The sequence below is a fragment of the Mesocricetus auratus genome, unplaced genomic scaffold (genome assembly GCF_017639785.1).
Source record: "Mesocricetus auratus isolate SY011 unplaced genomic scaffold, BCM_Maur_2.0 Super-Scaffold_100009, whole genome shotgun sequence".
In the NCBI taxonomy this organism is placed as follows: Eukaryota; Metazoa; Chordata; class Mammalia; order Rodentia; family Cricetidae; genus Mesocricetus; species Mesocricetus auratus.
This window is the reverse complement of record NW_024429193.1, coordinates 26,031,967-26,054,147: the sequence shown is the minus strand read 5'-3', so window position 1 is coordinate 26,054,147 and position 22,181 is coordinate 26,031,967. Positions and strand designations below refer to the sequence as shown.

The following is a 22,181-nucleotide window of genomic DNA, read 5'->3' as shown; positions in this document are numbered from 1 at the left end:
TTAATTCCCTCAGACTACAATTGTAATTAGTCAGACAAACTTGTAATCTCTTTCAATTGCCTTAGAACTAACCACTCAGGAATGTCTTATTTCTGCCCTATCTCTTAACAGGAGTTTACCCAATCACTCATGGGTTTCCCAAAAGAATCTGTTCATTTTCTTCCTCTGAAGTAACAACTTACAGTCTGATCTGCTTCATATACCACACCAATAACATGTTCAGTCCCTGAGATTGCCAAATGGTTGACCCAGTTGGGTAGTTTTAACTGTCCAACCATTTGGATTAGGGGTGTTCAAACACTGAAGTGGTCTGATTACTTAGACTGAAAATGTCTGACTTAACCATGATGAAGTCTGAAACATCCAAGTTAAATGGGAAACAAAGTTTTGGAATCTTTTAGATGTGTCAACTGCCCCAATGTTACAGAGGAACTTCAGGTGACTGTCCAGGTAGCAAGATGTGTCTGTCAATTTTAATGTTAATATATTATCCTTCTGTGGTCTTTGATGGAGTTGAAGACAGATAGTTATAGTTTTCCTTAGTTATGATAAAAAATAAACTACATATAAGACTTTAGACTCACACGGATAGGATAGATAATACTTTCTTTAAATCTTACCAAATGTTAATGGAAAAAATATTGTAACTATAGTTCTTGCTTGATAACTGTTCTGTTATATATAGTTTGACTATGTTAAGACTAAAACCTTTCATTTTATTTAGACAGAAAAGAGGAGATGATCGGGGAATTCCTTCTGTATATATGTAAATAAAGCACTGTTGGCCAATAGGGAAGCAAGATAGGTGAGATTAGGAGTTTAGGAGGATTCTGGGAAATGTAATGAAGAGAGTCATCGCCATGTGATCCCAGGGAAGAGGATAGGTCAGGATGCCATCCTCAGAAAGATAAGTCCTTATAGAAATATATATATTAGTAATTGTGGGTCAATAATTAAGTCAGAGCTAGCCAATGAGAAACAATAGCAAATGGCCAACAGCTTCATAATTATTATAGAGTCTCGTGTGCTATTTGGGGGCTAAAGCAGCAACGGGACCAAAGCGGCTGGCAGGAAGAATGCACATTACAGCCCACGAGTAAGCATAAGCAATAACAGTGCCTACAAACTTCTACTTCTTCCCTGTCTCTCTCCCCTGTCCCTCTTCCTCTTTCCATCCATCCTTCTTGTATCTCTACTCACATTTTGTCTCTTTATTTATGTTTTCACCTCACACCTTTCTGTCTTCCTCTCAGAGTCAGCAAATATTCAGAATGGCAAAGTAAGTATTTTAATTGGTACTATTTCTCATTTTACATAACATCAAAATCTAAGGAATTCTAAAGAGACATGCTTATACTTATACACTTGATTTTGCTAGAGTCAAGATGCATCAATTATCTACTTCAAAAGGAAAAAGAATTTGATCTAGGCAGAAGGAGTTGAGATTAAAAAATTTCCCATTGAACACAGTAGCTTCTGGTGAAGTACTGGCATAGGATAAGCTTAAAGTATATATCCCTTAACAACATCTAAATCTTAAAGTAACAACTCAGAATGTTTATTTACAACCCAAGCTTACCCTCTTATTTTATTTTATTTAAATTAGAAACAAGCTTACTTGACATGTCAATCCCAGCTCCTTCTCCCTCCCCTCCTCCCTCACACCTACCAACCCTCCCCAACCCCCCCACCCAATTCCTCCTCCACTTCCCAGGGAGGGTGAGGCCCTCCGTGGGGAAATGTAATCCACCAAATAAACAATCTGAAAAAGAAAAACCACATGATCACCTCACTAGATGCTGAAAAAGCCTTTGACAAAATCCAACACCCCTTCATGATAAAGGTCTTAGAGAGAGCAGGAATAACAGGAACATATCTAAACATAATAAAGGCAATATACAGCAAACTGACAGCCAACATCAAACTAAGTGGACCGAAACTCAAGCCGATTCCTCTAAATTCAGGAACAAGACAAGGCTTTCCACTCTCTACATATCTCTTCAAGCTTATCCTCTTATCCACTGTCTTTACTCTTAACTCAGTTTCATCTGTGGGTACTTCTGGATCCAGTCCCTCAGAAAACAGTAAATAATTAAGTTTGTAAAATTCCAAGACACAAAAATGATCACTACAATAAGATGAAAGCTGAACTATTAGGAGTAGCAAGAGACATATTGAACTTTCAGAAGAGGAAGGTCACTTACCCTCCACCATCAATTAGCCACTGAAATCCTCAAGACTGAAAATTTAAAGTTATAAGTGTCTTTCTATCCTCCCCCCAGAATCTACTTGTGATATCTCATGAGCACAAAAGTCACAGATGGGGTATAACAAGAAGAGTAAACTTTGTCAATCACACAGCAGTTGTTAAGCTCCAGGAATAGCTCACAAGTGACATTAATGACCATGATTCCACATTACAAAATACCTTCATTAAAGCTACATGAAGGACTCAGTCATGAGATACTGAAAGCTACATGAAGGACTCAGTTATGAGATAATGGCTCATCAAAGAATATTCCTTTCAGTTCTACTGAAAATAATGATGTTCAAGACACAACATGGCTGGTCTAAAGGGGATTGAGGGCACACAAAATTCTCTAATGTGTATAAAGGGAATGGCACAAAAAGTCTTAATTAAAACACTGTGATATTTAGAAAGCACTTTCTATTACACAACAGATTGCTCAGGACTTCAAATGGTTTTGTGAAACATGGAACAATTTAATCACACGATCATTAATGCATTGCAAATTGATTTTGCTTCAGTTCCTTTTGATTCCTTTTAAAGTAAACTGACTCAGTGTCCGGCTGTCAAGACTCACTCTAAGGCACCATATGGTTTGAATATTTTATTCTGGGTTTTTCTTAGACCTGAAAAACTAAGTAGAGCACAAGAGAAGGGAAAACTTTTGTAGTGGTATATTAGATTTGCACATTTGTTTTAATGATAATTGATATAAAACTATCAATTACAAAACTCCAGGCACAATGCTGACAGACAACAATAGCATAGAACTTTAAACATCTAAAGAACTCAAAAACTGCTCAGACACATGATGACATAGTAGGTAAAGCTACCTGTCACAAAACCTCATGGCTTGCGTTTGATCCTGACTAACAGTGGGAGAAGAAAACTGACTCCCAAAAATTATCCTCTGACTTACACACACACACACACACACACACACACACACACACACACACACACCATTGTATTAAAATATTTTTAAATAATGGTACTTGTCTCCAATATTAGTTCCCAGCCTAAAAAATTCCATATCTAGGAATATCAAATGCTTTGGAATGGGCTTATATCCTTCAAAATTTATTAAAAACAGTTTTACTTTTTATACTGAGGTCATATAATTATCATCAGTTTAAGTCTTATATAAAAATGTTCTCCTGCTTAGCATTAACATGTGAAAATTCATATGGTGATGATACATTAAGTAAACAGCTACTCTGGGACTGGTGCTCCTCCTTTTGAGATTTTCTTCCTGAGAAGGATTTTAACAAGGGAAGAAAATGTGCTGACCACCTGGGATGTGTTCTGTAAGATTATAAAGTAGGCAAGCAGAGCCCTGTGTTGTGTGGCTTTCTGTTACTGAAAATACACCTGAGATAATTAACTTTCAACAAGGAAAGATATATTGTGACTCATAGTTTCACAGATGTCAATCTATGGTTGCTTTGCATCATTGCTTTTGGTCCTGCATAGAACAGTATGTCATGGGGAGTGTGTACAACAAAGCTACTTGTCTCATGATGGCCAGAAGGGAGAGAATTAAGGGTTACTGTTGCAAGATTCTCTTCAAGATCATCTCTCACCCCCACCACCGGCTGGAGAGATAGCTTAGTAGGTGAAGAGTTTTCACAGAAGCATGAAGACCTGAGGTCAGCTCCCCAGCACCCACATAAAAGCCAAATGTAACAGTAACATTGGGAGAAAAGGGAGCCAGGAGGAACTTGCTGGCCAGCCAGCCAAGCCTGAGCCTTGAGCCCAAGGTTCAGTGAGAAAGACTTAGTCTCAAAACTAAGATGGAGAATGATAGACTAAACACATGATGTCAACCTCGGGCCTCTACATGAGCATTCTTAGGCATGTAATCACACACACACACACACACACACACACACACACACACACACACACACACACCACACACAAGAAACAAGAGTGCACCTCCAGTAACCTACCTTTCTTCCAGTATGCCCCACCTCCTAGTGGTTCCATAATCATGTAAGACCTTAACTTTGGGGGAGACTTCAGATTCCAACCATAAAGTCCTTCCCAAAATTCACTTACTTACAGATACAGGGTGAGTTGCTTACACTGGATCTACTTGTTGCTTAATTGCTTGTGACAATCTTAGTTTGTATACCTTGCTGGCTTGAAAGTAGCTGTGCCAACCAAGTTGCAATAATTCTCCTGCCTCTGTCTCCTCAGTTCTAGAATTACAAGGGTACACCATCATGCTCAGCTTCTTCACCCATTTTTGATATGAAAAATTACGAAGAATGACTTAGACGCCTCCCCCGGATCCATCACATCCAATAATTAACAAATGAAGCCATCTGAATGTGTCTACATTAGCTCTGTTCGTGCAACCTTTATGTTTACTGATAATTTTCTCATTATTGGGAAATAACAGATTGCTGAAGAAGTTTGCATTTTTATCCCTACATATTCTGCTATATCTATCTCCACAGGAAATCTCTGTCATATTGTAGAAGTCGGATTTTTTCCTTTTTTATTCATTTTTAAATTTATGTGTACTGTATTTACACCATTTTTTTCCTCTAACATCTCCCATGCCCATTTCCTTCTCAAACACATGTGGTCCTTTCCATTAATTATTATGTTACAAATATACTTATAAATGAATAATTATATAAATACTACATGCTGAGACCATTCAGTGCTGCTCTTATGTTGTCCTAATACCTTTATTTCTTATCTTCACGGAGTTAAGGGTCATTCCAGATGGAAATTACCAGATACAATATATTGAGCTATATTAGGTTTTTTGATTTACCAATACTAATCCGTGTATGCACAGGTCTTCTCTCTCAATTATGATTATCTCTTTCATTATATACTGCATTATTTATTCACTATTCATTATCTATTCACTGTTTTATCGACATGTACTTAGGTATTTTTTAGTCTTCACTTTTAAAATCAGTATTTTTCTATTTACAAGTGTCTTTTTGTGCATATATGCCAACAAATCCTCTGGGTTATATGCCAAGAATGAAGCTGCTAGATTGCCATATGAACATATTCCTAGTGATATTATTGTCAGATTACGTTCCAAAATTTACATGCCTTTCGGTGCTATAGGACTTCCCTTTTTTAAAAAGCCTTCACTTCATATTTGTAATTCATAAACATTAGGAACTCTCAGTTGTTGTTTTATTATTTTTGAGACAGGTTCTTAATACGTAGCCCAAAGTCACCTACAACTTGCTATGTAGCGTGGATTTGTCTCAGGCTCCCTGTCCCCTAGCCTCCACCTCTGAAATGCTGGGATTACAGTCATTTGCCACCATCCCCAGAGAGCTTTCAATTTTTTTAAATCAATGACTTATTTTTTATAATTCCACATATGTCTGTTTTCCACACTGTCTATTCTCACATCCCACCTCCCTGCCATCCATATGTACTCTCCTCCTTACCCATGAATCTGTCTCTTGAAATCATGTCTACTCATTTTGTGTGGTGACCTACCAAGAATATCCATGGTCATCTGAAGGACTATGGGTTTGGTGTTATCCACAGCAGAGGGTACATAGTGATTTCCCCTTTCTCAGAAACTATCCACAGTCCTATGGCCCTATGACTGGTCTATGGCGAATCCACTGCAGGTGACTATAGTCAATGTAAATTGTGATTACAATGGTAATGTTGAGTCTGAGGAATTGCATTTCATATCTATTCACCATGTCTTCTGACTTCACATACTTCCCACCCCTTTTCTACAGTGTTCCCTGAGAATTAGAGAAGGTGGGATAAGTGTCTTATTTAGGGATGGACCCACCTCCATCACTTACTTCCTCCATTTTGGGCAGCTGTTTTTCAGTTCTTGGCAATGAGCATTGCTAATCCATTTTTTATGGAGTTATGTTTTACTATTATTTCAGTTGTAATTTATTCATAACTAAATGTTCACAGGTGACTAGCTGTGACTTCTCTTTTTTTAATTTCATTTTTGTGCCTTTTGTTCATTGTTATGATATTCAAAAACAGTCTGAAACACTACGAACAAAAATGATAGTAATAGTGATCTGTTATTACAAATAAGTTAAATATACTCACATGCATGTGTTAAATTTTAATATTCATATTCATATAACTGTGATCAAATACTTCCTGTAACTTTATTTAGTCTCTTCTGTATTTCACATACCCAGAATAGATCTAAAACATTTTTGAACCACCGTAAGAGTGGCACTCAAATTCCTATGTCCTTGCTGGCCAACAGTAGACTTAATCCACCTCCTCTAAAAATAGATTGGGGACTTCTGAAATGAGAACAAAAGGCTGTTTCAGAAATACATTGCTATTTCCATGTCCACTACAGCTACACACTTAGGACAAATCATTTATGCATTCAGCATAATATGTCCCTTTTTCCTTCTTATAGCTTGACCTTTGAGTCATCTCTCTAGCCCTTCTTATAGCTTGAATATCAAGAGTTTAAAGTTATAGCAGCTTTAAAAAGTGGGTTAATTAACTTTCTTCTTTTATACTTTGGAAAGTATAATGTCAGATTTATCTATGGCATAAATCAAACTCTTTGGTAGAACTCAAGTGAGATAAATAGATGTCAGTTGTGATTATTGACTGAAGAGTTTGATGGTTGTTAGTCTATTCAACTTTGCTTCTTTTTACATTTTGATTAAATGTATTTCTTTTATGTGATTGTTGGAATTGTTGAACCTCATTATATTTGCTAGTTCTTGAACTTTTACTCTTTATCATTACACCCATCTTTCTACTTTTACCATGTTGACTGTTTTATTCTTTTACTACATGATACAAGAAAATACTTGACTTGCTAATATTTCATCTTTTCTTTTATGTTTTATGCATAAACTCACTCCTGAATATCTAGTCCAATTTTATAAATTTTATAAATATTTCACAATACTTTAGGTATACAACATAATTTTTCATTATAGTGCTTTCAACCAGTTAATTATTCAGATTTCTTGTGAATTTCTAAACATATGAGAGTTTTACTATGTTTTCTTATGATAGTCAATTTTATAATATGTCCAGCAAATTAAAGTTTCATTTTACCAGTTTCTTGGAATTGATGGTTAAATCTTATGACCTAATATAAGATCAACTTTTAATAGTCAACATTTCATGAATTTGTATATCATCCTTGTGCAGAGGTCATGCTAATCTTCCAATTTTAGTATAAATTCTGCTGAAGCAAGCACCAAATAATGCATTTTTTTTAAAGACAGGGGCTCTCTACACCGCTTTGGCTGTCCTGAAACTCCCTATGTAAACCAGGCTGGCCTCCTTCTCACATAAATCTACCTACTTCTGCCTCTAGAGTGCTTGAATTAAAGTTGTGTATGACGATTATGTGCCACAAGATGAACTTCTGTAAATACATCTGCATGCTAAAAAACTGGTTTCACTTCTTGTGTTCATGACTATGTGTATATATTAGCTGACCATAATAATCCTAGAAAACCTAACATCGACAAAATGTTCCCTGAATTTAATTAAGCTTTTACCTTCTGTTCTCAGCACTTGGCTTTTTAATTCATTTAATTCAGTGGTTCTCAAAATGCTGTGACCATTTAATACAGTTCCTTGTATCGTAGTGACCCTCAATCATCAAATTATTTCATTGCTACTTCATAACTGCAATTTTGCCACTGCTATGAATCATGTGAATATCTGACATGCAGGATATTTGATGTGTGCCCCCTGTGAAAGGTTCATTCGACCCCTTCAGGGGTTGTGACCCACAGGTTGAGAACTGCTGATTTAATTGGTGAAGACATAGTGTTTTGTGGGTGAAAAGTTGAGCAGAGAGATCAATCAGTCAGTTCAAAAACACTCCTAAAGAGAAGTACTCTGATTTCAAGATGTCCATCCTTTATTCTCAACCCCAAATTCTTAATCAAATTCTGAGAACAGGAGAAGCACAGGTGGGCTCCTATTGCCACCCTGGCACACAAATTTGAATTACAGTGACCTTATCAAAACTGTATCTTTACTTAATAACCAGTGCATAAGGGAGAATTCATTTTCCCCAAGTTTTGTGTCTTCTCCACCTGCTACTCATAGAAATTAAAAGTAAGCCTGAATGAATTCACCTGTGAGCTTTGAGATTCAATATATTAGGTGATTTAAATTTATTTTTAAATAATGTCATTCTTTAAAGACAAGGACTCATAGCTTTCCAACCAAGGATAGCTGTGATCTTCTATGATTGCCTTAGGAAACCAGGACCCTAAAGGCCCACAGTTCAAAGGCACGTGGATAATGAGAGGAGGAGTACTAACTCCACTGGATTTCTAGTTAATCCCCTTGTGTGACCTCCATAAAATGCCAGTGGTGATGTGATACCTCTGGGATATTGAAGAGATTTAGTTTAAAATTTTTTATCAGTTAACACAGGGATATTATTTCTTCAAAAAGGTTAAAACAACAGAATTTTTAAATGGGCATAATTTGATTCAGCAACACAAAGCTTTCATTTGGCAATATGTGTAAATCAAACTTAACAGAATCCTTCAAGTCTAGTTGAAATTTTGCTTCCTTACATTTTATAATTTCCTTACTTTTCAATTTATTTGTTGCCACACATTGTTATGTTTGAGTTTTATATCAGTGGCTTCCAAACTGTGTGCTGGGGGAGCCCTGGACCAGTCACATAGATGCCTCCCAGAGCTCCAAGTGTAAAGATGGGAAAAGCCCCAGCTGTTAGAAGCTCTGGACCACCACACCCGCCTTTTGGTCCTCACCCAGAGCTCCTCTGCTTTCATCTGTAGTAAACCCTGGTCTAAGAGGGAAGATTATCCCACAGACATGTTCAGAATCCATAGTTCCAGATGACTTATTCAGGGAATATGTCTGCTTCTCTAAGTATGTAGGTTTATTGAGAACCTCCATGGCCCTGGTCAGTTTAAAAGCAATAATCTACAATCCAGTGTCACATGTGAAAGGTCTGGTTCTCTGAGAGAAAACCATTTCTCAAACAAAGCAGAATAAGAACCATGCAGTGCTACGTTTATTTATTCGATGACTTACATCAAGTTTATTGCTTTGAGAGCTGGGCTAGAAACATCCTCTGGAAGTACCCCCAGGGTGCTCTAAAGAACCCATGTAATTTATCCTGAGCTTTTAGCTATTTCTGACATCTTCAATTTACTTGGCTTCAGTCTTGATACTTAATCCTTGGTTCTTTTTCTAGCTGACACAAATAGTATATAAATACTCATAAAGACACATAAGTTATTTGAAATCCACATTAGACCCGTGAATCAGTTCAACAAAGGCTACATTTTGTGGCATCTTGCTTTTGTTGTGACATGGATTAAATCACTAAGCATTTAGCATCAATGAGATATGTGTTCAGATTCAAAGCTCTTTCTGGTAATGGTGCCAAGGTTAGAACTGAACAAGAGTTATGGCTGTGAGCTCTGAGTCTGAACTTTTGCTCTTTCATTTACTGGCTGTGAGACCCAGAGAAAGCAATTTAAATTCCATGTAACTCAGAGGCAATAATGGTATCTATTTCATTGGACTATAAGGAAGATCAAAAGCAAAATATGTGTAGGCAGGTATGGAGAATTATACCACACATATCCTTCACAATACAGACTCAGCATCAAATAATGGTACATGGCTCAGGTTATGTAAGTATTAATTGCTATCGGTCAAAGAATGAAGCACATGAAATCCAGCTAACTGAATCTCTGCCTTAATGAATGGAAGTTTATAGATATGAATGAGCTAGTTTTACATGTACATAGTTAAGAAATATTCATAAGCATTCAGCTTTTAAAACTTTTTAACTAATAGTTTATTTAATGTACAGTATTTAAAAATTTGGAAAGTTGTATTTCTCTACCATTTTCTTGGACTCATCTCCAAACATGAATATTTGACATTCATTTATCTTTGAACTTTAGCAATGTTTAGGCCATCTATCATTTATTTAATTCTATAGGTTATCTATGTTCAAAGCAAAAATTTCAGAAGGAAATCCAAAAGCCTATATAGATTCTGCTGAACCATACTTGACTTGGCAGAGAGCCAAGGTTTGAACAAGCACCTTTGATAGACTTTGGTTCAACTGTTAATTTTCTTCCTGTATCAATATCACCACCATCCTCCATTGAAAGCAAATCCACTTGAAAGAGTCTTGTCACATACGAGTTGGTCTCCCCTCCTGTCTAGTGCCAAAAAAAGGACCATAAATTAGATGAGACAGCTAGATAGAAAGAAGAAAAACAGTTGCTGTCATTGTTAAATAAGAATCAAAACAAAGACGTACTGATGACATCTGGGGTTGGAATACTCCAAAGGAAACAATATTTACCAAGTGAGATCATTTGAGTTACCATAGAACACTTGATCACTTTTGCTTTGGATCTGAAATTTCCCTAGGGGCCTGTGTATTAAAGGCTTAGTCCCCAGCATGTTGCAGTGCTGAGAGGTAGGTGCAACCCCATATTAGGCTTGCATGCCACTATGAAAGGTTTGATGGAAAGATAGAGTGGACCTCAAACCCCTTCCTCTTTATTTTTTGCTTTCTCTGATATTTGCTTCTATTGTAATATGCTGCCTCACCACAGACCCAGAGCAATAAAGTCATTCTATCATAGGTAATAATCTCTAAACTGTGGGTAAACCTGAACCTTTTCTCTCTGTAAGTTGACTGTCTCAGTATTTGCTGTGGCAATGAAAATCTGATTATCACAGTTTTAAGGTAATTTTGGAAAAAAAAAACAAGGCACCACCCAGAGAAGTCATCCAGTCCATACTCTTGGCAAACTGAGCTGCCTTGTGCCTGCTTTAACATCAGTTAGCGGCTCTGATAACTGGCTGATCAATGTGAAGCTAATGTAACTTAACTTCAGTTAAAGTTGTCTTGGTCCCCTCTCCACATGCTTTAGAACATGAGGCTGCCAAGGTGTGTAAAAGGGTACTGCTGTCCCCAATAAGCACTACATTCCCCATCTCATACAGAGATGGCAGCTCCCTGCTGTCCAGAGGAAGTAAGTCACCTTCACCAGGGCCTGTTACAGGGCATAGTTCATCTTTTCTCCAATATCCTGCACTCACAGCCTGACTTCTACAAACTTCCAGAGAAGTTTATTTTGGTAAGGCTATACTCTGGAAGAGCTGGATTCTTCAAAAGGTAAGTTTCCTTTCAAGGAAAGTGCTGTGGTATTTGTGTTTCTCTTATTAGTTGATGAATAAAACACTGATCCTCCAGTAGCCAGGCAGAAGAATTCTAGGGAAAGGACACAGAGAGACACCAAGTAGTTGCTGAAGGAGTAATATACTGGGAAATTCTCTTGTAAGAAAACACCACATAAAAACACTTAGATTGTTAAAAATGGGTTAGTACTTAAGAGAGAGCTAGCCAATAAGAAGCCTGAGTCATTGGCCAGACAGTTTATAGTTAATGTAAGTCTCTGTGTGTTTATTTGGGGCTAAACAGCTGCAGGACCAGACAAACAAGAAAGCCTATCCACTAGAAAACTGAAAATACCAATAGTGAACACTGACAATAATAGTACTGCTGATGTTCTGGAATAATTCTAGACAATGTCCTTCTTTATCTTCAAATGTGTCTCAATTTTTATGAAAATTAGTTAAGATAGTAATGCAGTACTTGTTAGGTATTCAATGCCATTTTCATGTATTCACTCTTTTAGTTTTCACATCAGTAAGTTGGTTGCTGTTGTTATCCCATTAGACCAATGACAAAATCAAGGCTCAGCGCGATTAATTGCCTACAACCACACAAAAATATATAGAAAGGACATAAGATAAAGCAATATATCTGCTTTTATACATCTAGAATCTTAACTCTATAGTATTTTATAGCCCATGACCTTTGGACTTATTTTTCCCACCTTGGTATTCTTTTATGAGACTCTTCAGTAAGAACAATCTTTGGGCATTACCTAGTAGCCTGAACTCCAGACTACACTTGTTCTGATGCCCTCAGTATTTCCATCTAAACCTTCTGAAACTGGTCATATGGATAAAAACTGACAGATGGTTGAAGAGGAGAAGATAGAAGGAAGGTTCAAGCACTCTCAGTGGGTACCACCTTAAGAAACCAAGCCTACGTGGGAAATGGCTGGTAAAAGGAGAGGAGAGAGGCAACATTTGAAACTTGGAGATGGCTCAACTGTACTACCAAGTAAAATGAAAGATTTCCATGTTAGTGTAAAGACTCTGATGTTCAAGCAAGGAGAGCACTCACTGCAAGAAGATACTTTACTAACACTCCCACTTAGAGCACTAGAAGCCAAGGCCATATTTCTAAGTTGCTGCCAAGATCCACCCAAATGTGTCAGGTCTAAGATCCTCTGTCACTTCAGCCTGCCATGGAAGATGGATTCCCCTCCAGGGATCTGGACAGAAGACTTTTTGGTTTCTTTAAACTGAGTCCAAAGAGGTATGACTGCTATTATGTTCCACTGCAATTCTTATCTTAACCACTTCAGCTCACATTTCCTGATGGTGCTTGAAGTTTCCTATGGATGTAAATGGCATGGAATCTTCTGGTTTTGTTTTGGTTTGGTTTTAAAACATTGTATCTTCTTCCATCTAATCCCAGAACACTATTAAAATTCAAAGTGTTCCTAGTTAAAATAAGCAAAGTCACACAATTATGCTTCAAATATTCTAGACTTAATAAATTCAGGCACACATAGCTTTTTATAGGCACTTTAAAAACATATTTTCAGCATATCTTTAAAAATCTGTATGCTTTTTTCTTCCTCCCCAGAATCACTACAGCTATTATAACAGTTTGCAAACATATGTTTCTGTGTTTGGATTCTAACCTGTTCTCAAGTTTTAGACATTACGATTTCTTTTCAACATTGTTGTGCAATGTGTTGAGGGTCCCCAAGATTAGCACAGGTTTGGTGATTTGCTGGAAATTCTCACAGACCTCAGTTGCATAGTCATAATCATGGTAATGATTTATTATTGTAAAGGGATACAAACAAAATCGGCAAAAGAAAAGGCATGTTGGAGCAAGGCTGGAAGAAAACCAGTCATCAGCTGTCCCAGTAGAGACACACAGGATATACTTCATTCCCTCAGCAATAAGTTGTGATAAGTGTCAAAAGTCTTCCAGGCAAGCCTATTAGAAACCCAGAGCTAAGGCTTTTATGAGAACTAGTTATGCAGATACCTTCTGCCTGGCATGAACACAAACTCCAGACTCCCAGAGGGACAGCCAGGGTTCTTCATAAGTCATAGAAGCTGTATCATCAACCACACAAGCATTTCTGGTAAGTAAGTCATTCTACAAGGAAATGATGGGAAGTCTCCAAAAGGCCAAGTTTACAGATGCCAGCCAAGGGCCAGCTTCATGAACAGACTTTCCTAAGAACAGTTTCCAGGCTCCCAATTCTAACTCTGTTCTACAGATGTCTCATAGTTTTAGCCTTTGCAGTCCAAGATAAAGACATTAAAGGATTTTCTCCTAAACATAAGTTTGTGTTTGGGACAAACTCCAGTCATCCTTGCTCCAACCCAATATTCTTCCCAGTAGACTATACAGCTACTTAATAAAGCATCTCATATCTCAGTAAGACTGATTTAAACGAAGTGATTAATGATCATCAATGCAATTTTTGTCTTTCATGTGCAAATCAGAAAAAATAATGTCTATTGGATTAACCCTTTTTTTCAGAAAAGTGTTCTGTCATCTGTCCATTATAGCAGTCTCTTGGAACCTTTGACTATTGAACGTTAGAAATGTAACTAGAAAAACTAATGACTTGTTTTGCTCAATTTTAATTTGTTGTTACATGTGGCTAATAGCTGCTTATTAGAAACATAGCCATAGATTTATTTTGTTAAAGCAAACTTCACTAGGTATCTTAGGTTTAATAACCCTTGAAATACCAGGTTTACTTACAGATTTCCTGAGGGCCAAACCAATACCACAGCATGCTCCTATAAATATCTCCATTTCTGGTAGTCTTAATCCAGCTGTATAAAGTTTATCCAGAATTTTAAAAAATGCCTCATCATTGTTAGCTACATTAGTGTGTGTGTGTGTGTGTGTGCGTGTGTGTGTGTGTGCGTGTGCGTGTGTGTGTGTGTGTGTGTGGTGTGAGAGAGTGTGCGAGTATATTCATTTGCATAACAGTACATCTTGCCAACCCAAAGAAAAAAGAAAAATCTGTCATTTCAAAAGACTACGACACAACTAGCCACAAATCAAAGACAGTGAATCTCTGCAAATATTAATTCACCAATCTAGAATTACTGGTACAACAAAGAAAGACAACAAAGAAAGAGTAATAATTTTCTCTCGAAGTCTTTCTAATGAAATAGATTATAAATGTCAGCCGACTACAAATATTGCTGTTGGCAGACTAATCTTCACACTATTCTGTCTCCAAAATCCAGTAGAAAATATTTTTTATTTATGTGAAAAAATGTTGATATTATATGATCATGATATTTTAATGTATCATAACTCAATTTTCCTTTCTTGTCAGAATGGGAAAAAATCCTATCCCTGAGAGAGGTAGCTGTAGAAAGGCTTAGTGGGAGAGAGCACTTGCCTGGTATTTAGAATGCCCCAGATTCAACACCCAGCACCAAAACCAAAGAACAAAAGTCAAACTAAAAACAAATGAAGACATCCCATATACTCTACCATATGGGATGGAAAGACAGGGATGCAGCACAAGTTGAGAGACATTGAGGTTAAAACCAAGGATTTTTATGATAGGATTTTTTTCAAACGGTTGTTTTCCCATGTGTTCTCAACACTCAAGAGGGAAATTTCAGCTTCATTCTTCTCTAAACTTCTTTGTTATTATTGCTATTTATTTTTGATATTGTATTTTAATTACATTTCTCCCTTCCCTTTCTTTTCTCCAAACCATAGCACACACCCCTCCTTGCTCTCCTTCAAATCCATGGCCTCTGTATTCATCAATTTTTATTGCATGCATATATGTATTTGGTAAAGCACATTCTTCCCCTTTTGAACATATCCAAGGATTAGTCTTATACTAGAATGTTTTGGGGAAACCATGCTCATACTTAGTGGTTCCATAGAGAGGTATTTCAGCATCATTTATTGTACTCCCTGTCCATGTACCTTCTCACAGGAAAAAAGTGGACAGCTAAGGGAGCTGTTCTCCTTGGCAAAAATTTGCTCTACTGCTTATAAATCAGTTGTCATTATCTACTAGTTTCAATATGTACAATGACCTACTTTAAAACTTAAGAATCATAGCAAAAGAGAAGAATATTTTTGCATATTTCTTTTGACAAACTAACCTCACACTATTATGCCTCCAAAATCCATCAATACCCACCAGAAGAACATGCCAAGTCTTTTGACTAAACAATTTACAAAATCAATGAATGAATGACAATAATTGTTAATAAAATGATTGTTGAAAACATAGGTTCACTATGTGAAGGTTTTCATGGACAGTGTGTTGCAGAGACTTAATAGATGTCACTTTTCTCCTAGACAAAATGAAGACATGTTTTCTACTTCACTGTGGTTCATATTCTCTATCTACCTGTTCCATAGCTGCAGATTGAACCAGGTTCACATGTTATATTATGCTGTTAGAACTAAGATGCTTCTGCCAGTACTAAACATGTACACATTGTGGTTTTGGCATTATTCCTAAGAAATATTAATGACATTTATACAGCATTCACATTGTGTTAGAAATTGTAAATAATCTAGAGAGGACTCAAAGCCTGTAGAATGATATGGGTAGGTTATATGGGAATATGGTGGCATTTTATACAAGGGATTTAAAAACTGGGGATTTGGGTGTCAATGGGCAATTCTGGGGCCAATTCCTGTAAGAGTCCAAGAGGAGATTTGACTAATTTATAACCAATTAAATGTGTTCAGTGTGTGTGTGTGTGTGTGTGTGTGTGTGTGTGTGTGTGTGTGTGTGTGTGTGTGATCCTGGCTGGTTTCCTAGAAACCTTCCAGGTAAGCCTATATTCTCCTTTCAGTGGTTCACCAGCAGGAATGGCACCTGATGAGGCCATGTAAGTTTTGTGTTTAATTACTCACTTTGTCTGAGTTCCTGAATATTTATTTTCTTTAACTCTGAAAGGAACAGAGTCCATCCTCCACTATGATCCCCTCCTAACTGCATGTTGCATGAATGAGGAAGAGGTAACTTCACCAAGCCATTGCAGTTTCAGGTTTATTCTGCTTATGACACCTAGTTCTACTCCCAAAAATGGCTCAGGGTTGCTTGTTCAGGTCCAAACAATGGGCTTACTAAAGTTGGTTGAATGTATTTTAAGTTTTCCAGGTTTCCAGATAGTGGTGCCTTATACCTCTAGTTGCAATTGCCTTACATTTGGAAATCGCAGTAAGAAAAGAATCTACATGGGGAATGAGACCATCTGTCAGTCAGTCTCAGCTACTTTGCCATGTGGTTTTGAATAGTTCGGTTTTTACTCTGCTGGTCTTTGATTCTCTTTAAGAAAGTGTGCTGAGCCAGCCATCCACCCACCTGCCTCAGTCCTTCTTCCTATACCTACCTCTCATCCACTCTTCACACTTCTTTAAGCCTTTTTTTTTCAGATTGCTTCCTAGTCTCTTTCTCTAGGGAATCTCCCTAGTGTCAAATTATAGTGACATGACTCCATTATGCAACTATTTTGCTTCTTTCTAAGCCAGGAATGGTGATGCATGAATGAAGCTGAGACATGAGGATTGTGAGTTTAAAGCAAGATTGGGCTAGATAATGAATTCTAGGCCAATCTGGACTAAACAATGAACCATATCTAAAAAAAAAGAAAAAGTATGTTTTCATTTCATTTGTTGTCATGAAACACCTGTATAGTCCTGCTATTGGCTATCTTTGAGTCTAGTTCATTCAGGCCTCTTCAATGAAGGTTTGACCACATTCCTAACATCCAATAAAAGTTTAACATCTAAGAGAAAACATTTGGACTCAATTCTACCTCTTCCATTACTAAGAATATAGACTATGTCCTGGACTATAAAATAAAATACAATAAATTTTTTAAAATTTAAGTTTTAACAGCATGTAACCTTTGACCCAAATCAAACTAAAATAAAAAATGTGAAGGATAATGGGAAAATTACCAAGTATAAGAAACATAAATCTAAGTAATCATAAGCCAAAGAGAAAGTGTCAAAGTAGTTTTTACATATATAACCCTGTATTAAAATGAAACTATATTCGATTCCTTTTGAAGGAATACTGAGATAACTACTAAGCAAGGAAAGCTCACATGCTTAAGTATTTTATTTCAAAAAAGAAAAAAAATAGAAAAGAAAAAGCAAGGGAAATTGGAAACAAGAAAAGTAAAAAGGAAATTCAAATACACACTAGAAATAAATGTATGAAAGTGGGTAAAATAGAGATAATGAAACAGAGAACTAGCTTTTAAAAGGCAATAAATTATATGATCACTTCAACTGGTACTGAAAGGCATTTGACAAAAATCCTACATCTATTAAAACATAAACTGCTAGAAAGTCTAGAATAAAAGATCTTCTTCTCAACTTTATGAAGAGAAAAAGAAACTAAGCCAGCCATTCTTAGTGGTGAAATACTAAATTCCCTTCTAAGATCAGAATCAGAGAAAGTATATCTGCTCATCACTCTCCCTCTCTCTAGTCACTGCAATAAGATAAAGTTAAGACTAGAAGGGAAAAGTAAAAGTGTCCCAACTTACACATGAGATAGTGAGAAATCTGAAATACCAACAACAAAAGAGGAAGAAATAAAAAGCAGAATATCACTCACAATTACTTCAAAGAAAATGAAATATTTAGGTATTCACTTAACAGTCAAGTAAAAGAATGATAGGATGAAAATTACACAATACCGATCAAAAAACTCCAAGAGGATCTATAAGAATAAAGACACAAGACATGCTAGACACAGAACTCAAAAGCGTGCCATGGTAAACATGAGAACTCTGCCCCAGTCTGTTCCACAGGTAATGAAATCCTAATAATGTCTCAGCTGGGCTTATGGAGATGTGGTCAAGCCCATTCTGATTTTTCCTTTTTTTTCATGTTTTAGGGTTGTGATTCCTTTTTTATTTAAATTAGAAACAAGTTTGTTTCACAAGTCTGATTTTTAACAAAAAAGAAAGCAGCAAAAGGAATCACTTTGCCTGGCTGTGTAGGTACATGATAGTATCGTATTAGTACATGAATAATCACATAGCTCAATGAAACACGGCAAAGAACCAAAAACTAAACCTACATAAATATTTTTACAAAAGTATAAAAGCAATTCAAATATTCATGATGTGCTTTTGTGGGTCTAAAGAAAGGAACAGGTAAAAAATGAACACCAGCCTGCATCTCCCATCTAGTAACAACAAATGAAAGGGGCATCTGTGTTTGAAATTCTGAACTATAAAACTCCAGGGTAGAGAATATCAGAAGATCTTTAGGATGTAGGAGAAGTCAAAGGAGTCTCACACTTTACAAACTCAGTCCAGAAGGGTGAATTATTAGTAAATGAAACCTTTGAAACTAACAAATATTTGCCATATAAAATTCCACACAAAGGATAAAAGACAAGCTATGTATTGCTATAAAATGCTTACAAATCGCATGTCTGATGAAGAACTAGTATCTGGAATACATTATGATCTCTGAGGACTCAATTACAAAAATAAAAACACCTGATTAGAAACTGAGCAAAAGGGACGAGAAAGCAATTTGCCAAAGAGGATGTACAGAGGACAATGAATACACAAAGAGATGTTCACACCACAGCCCCTAGGGAAACACACATTAAAACTACAAAGAAATGTCACTGCACACCCATCAGAATGACTACTATAAAAATAATGACTAGATGAAAACCTGGCCAGGATGTCGAGAAACTGAATTGGTCAATGTGTTGTTGGTAGGAGGGGGAAATGACGCAGTTATAAAACACTGTTCAATTGCCATGAGTCCTACAACATCTCTCTTACTTACTCTAAAAAATGTCAAAACACATATTCACAGAGAAGACCCATGTGTGAATGTGTATAATAACCAAAAACTAAAAGATTCTCATATCATACTTAAGTATTTAAACTGTGGTACATTTAGTAATTATAACCATAATACTTAGTAGTGGAGAGAATTCTACTACTGACCACAACCACACAGATAAACCTTCAGCGTTTTCACTGAGTCAGTCCCTAGAATTACATACTACTGTGTGAGTTCAATCACACACAAATGCATGAATGTACATAAATATATGAATATGTGCATATTTTGGAAGGGAGAACTGGTAGTGAATACTAGTCAGGGTTCAGAGATTGGAGAAGGAAGGAGCAGAAAAGATGAGTGAGCAAGAATTTGATAGAATGATTACAGGGCAACCAACTGACCGGTGTCTGAGGCTAATGGGACAGTTCTATATTTTTGACTACCCTGAAAGATGCATAAATCTATAGAAGTGACAAAGTTGCATAAAGCTATACATATATATATATACATAAGACATGGACACTCATATGTACATGCACACATACACACATGAGAATAAGTAAATTTGGTTAAATATAAATATTAGCAATGGATCATATCAATATCAACACAGTCTACAATAACGTGAGTGTATAAGACTGGGCAAAGTAAAAAAAAAAAAATAGCCGGGTGGTGGTGGCGCACGCCTTTAATCCCAGCACTCGGGAGGCAGAGGCAGGCGGATCTCTGTGAGTTCGAGGCTGGGCTGGACTGACAGCCTCCAAAACAATACAGAGAAACCCTGTCTCATAAAAAAACAAACAAACAAAAAAAAGACTGGGCAAAGTGTCCATGGTGTCACTTCATGCATAACTGCCAAGTTTCCAACAAAAGTTTCAGATTTTGATGAGTACAAGTTTAATAAAAGAACACTGTACAATACTGTCACCAGTGTTTTGTGACAAATCATCTCAGTTATTCCAAAGTAGAAGAATTTCCTGGAATGAAATTCTACATTAAAAGTGAGAGAAGTCTCACGTCAGAAATTCTTTAGAAAAATCATCCTCCCTCCTAACTTCCCTTTGCCCCCGCCCCACACACACAGGTGGGAATTTTTACTAATTATCAAAATGTTTATGAGTTTTAAAAGTGACTAAAATAGTAAATTTAATGTTAAGCATTTTAACTGTATTTTTAATAGTAAGAAACAGAAAGGGGATATTTATTCAGTTTGACCACATTGATTAAAGGGCAGTAACTTCTCAGCTACATTAAAAAAGAGAGGAAGGAAGGAAGGAAGGAAGGAGGGAGGGAGGGAGGGAGGGAGATAGGGAGGAAGGGAGGAAGGAAGGACTCACCTCTTGGAAGCCTTCTCTGAGCTGGGTAGACACCCTTTCTCTGTTTTCTCCACTTTAGAGATACAGAAGCTTTATTAGAGAGAGAGAGAGAAACAGAGACAGTGGGGGGGGGAGAAAAGGAGAGGAAGGGGAAAGAAAGAGGAAGAAGGAGGAAGTGAGAAGCAGAGATAATCTTTTTACCAAACTGAATTTACAGGCTCTTACAGGGAGAAGAGTCTTAGGTTTATTGTTTATTCATCTAGGTTGGTTTTTGTTTATTTTGTTGTTGTTGTGGTTGTTTTCATGACATGTCACCAAGTAGTCCAGACTGGCCTCAACTCCACAATCCCCTGGGGGTAGCTTCCCTAGTACTGGGATTACAGAAGTGAACTACCACACCTAGGTGGCAATCATCTCTTCTTCATGTCTTTATTCCAAGTTAAAGAAGTAATTATTGAATAAACTAGGGTAGAAGATTGGAAGCAAAGCACCAATGATTAGGAAATTGTGCTTTGAGTCATTCCTGGGTAGAAGAGATGAAACATCTTGTTGGATATAGTGGTTCAAATTTCAAATCACTGGGGTGGGAATAAGGTGTCTTTCCCAGAACATAGGCATTTGAGGCAAACACTGAATTGCTGCTAACTAGAAGAAACATTAATTTCAGAAGATAACCACCATCTATGCTCTATGTTGACTTACATTTCTGCTATATCTATACTTTTCTAGTCAGTTTTGTGCTAATGTAAAATGTTTGGTCTTTGTGCCTTTGCTATTCAATCTTTGTAATTAAAATATTCTTATATTTTAAAAAAATGAAGTTTGCTTTGGGAAGTTGTTCGCGTCTGTATTTTATTTCTATTTTATGTGTATGACATTTTGCCATACCTGGGTGCACCGCATGCATGCCTGGTGCCATCAGGGTTCCAGGAGTTGCGGTTGCAGATGCCTGTGGTGGGTCCTGTGAACTGAGTCCTGGTCCTTTGCAAGTGCAGCCAGTGTTCCCTCCAATCCCTCACACCAACCTCTAGACATGACACCTTTCTTGCATCCTTTCATGAGCTCTCTTCCGTCACAAACAGGATTCGCATCAGTAGAAGTCATCTACTTTTCTAAGACGCCTCCAACAGTGCAAGCACACATCTGGTCACAGAACTCCCACAGGGCAAACACACACTTGGATGTAGACAGATGAGCAAACTGAATTCTTCCCCTCCACCACCCACCGCATTCTGTGACCAGAAATATAACTCACCACCCTCTTCTTAGTCTACATTTTCTCCCATGCAGTAAAATAATAGGACCATCATATGAATTAACCGCTTTCCACATTTCCTGTCCTTAACAATGAAACCTATGCTTTTAAAGTACAAAGGAAGAAAAATAATTTTGTTTCAGAGGTTGAATGTGACCTGAGAGATCTTTATGATCCAGTTCTACAAGTTGAAAAAGTGCTCCTTCAGGGCCTGTTTCTATGTCTCTGAATCAACTCAGAACTGGTGGCTGCTGTTTAAACTTACTCTAGGGCCTCATTCTTTGAAAAATCAAAGTCTGTTAGAACACAGATGTAAAGTTATTAAATTCCTCATTTTTTGATAATAAAACAGCATTATAAGGCAAAATTAATTAAGACTTTCATTTGTTT

The 22,181-nt window shown here is 36.9% G+C and overlaps 1 long non-coding RNA gene and 1 pseudogene across 1 annotated transcript in view; both read right to left on the bottom strand.

The window, feature by feature from the left end:
• Positions 1–7,360: 7,360 nt before the first annotated feature.
• LOC121142488 lies at positions 7,361–7,455 on the bottom strand (annotated as a pseudogene).
• A 2,617-nt stretch (positions 7,456–10,072) lies between these two features.
• The window catches only part of LOC110343061, a 101,499-nt gene continuing 89,390 nt past the window's right edge, over positions 10,073–22,181 (bottom strand). Inside the window, exon 5 of the long non-coding RNA XR_002385256.2 lies at positions 10,073–10,434. This is a non-coding gene — a long non-coding RNA (uncharacterized LOC110343061). The remainder of the gene's footprint in view (positions 10,435–22,181) is intronic.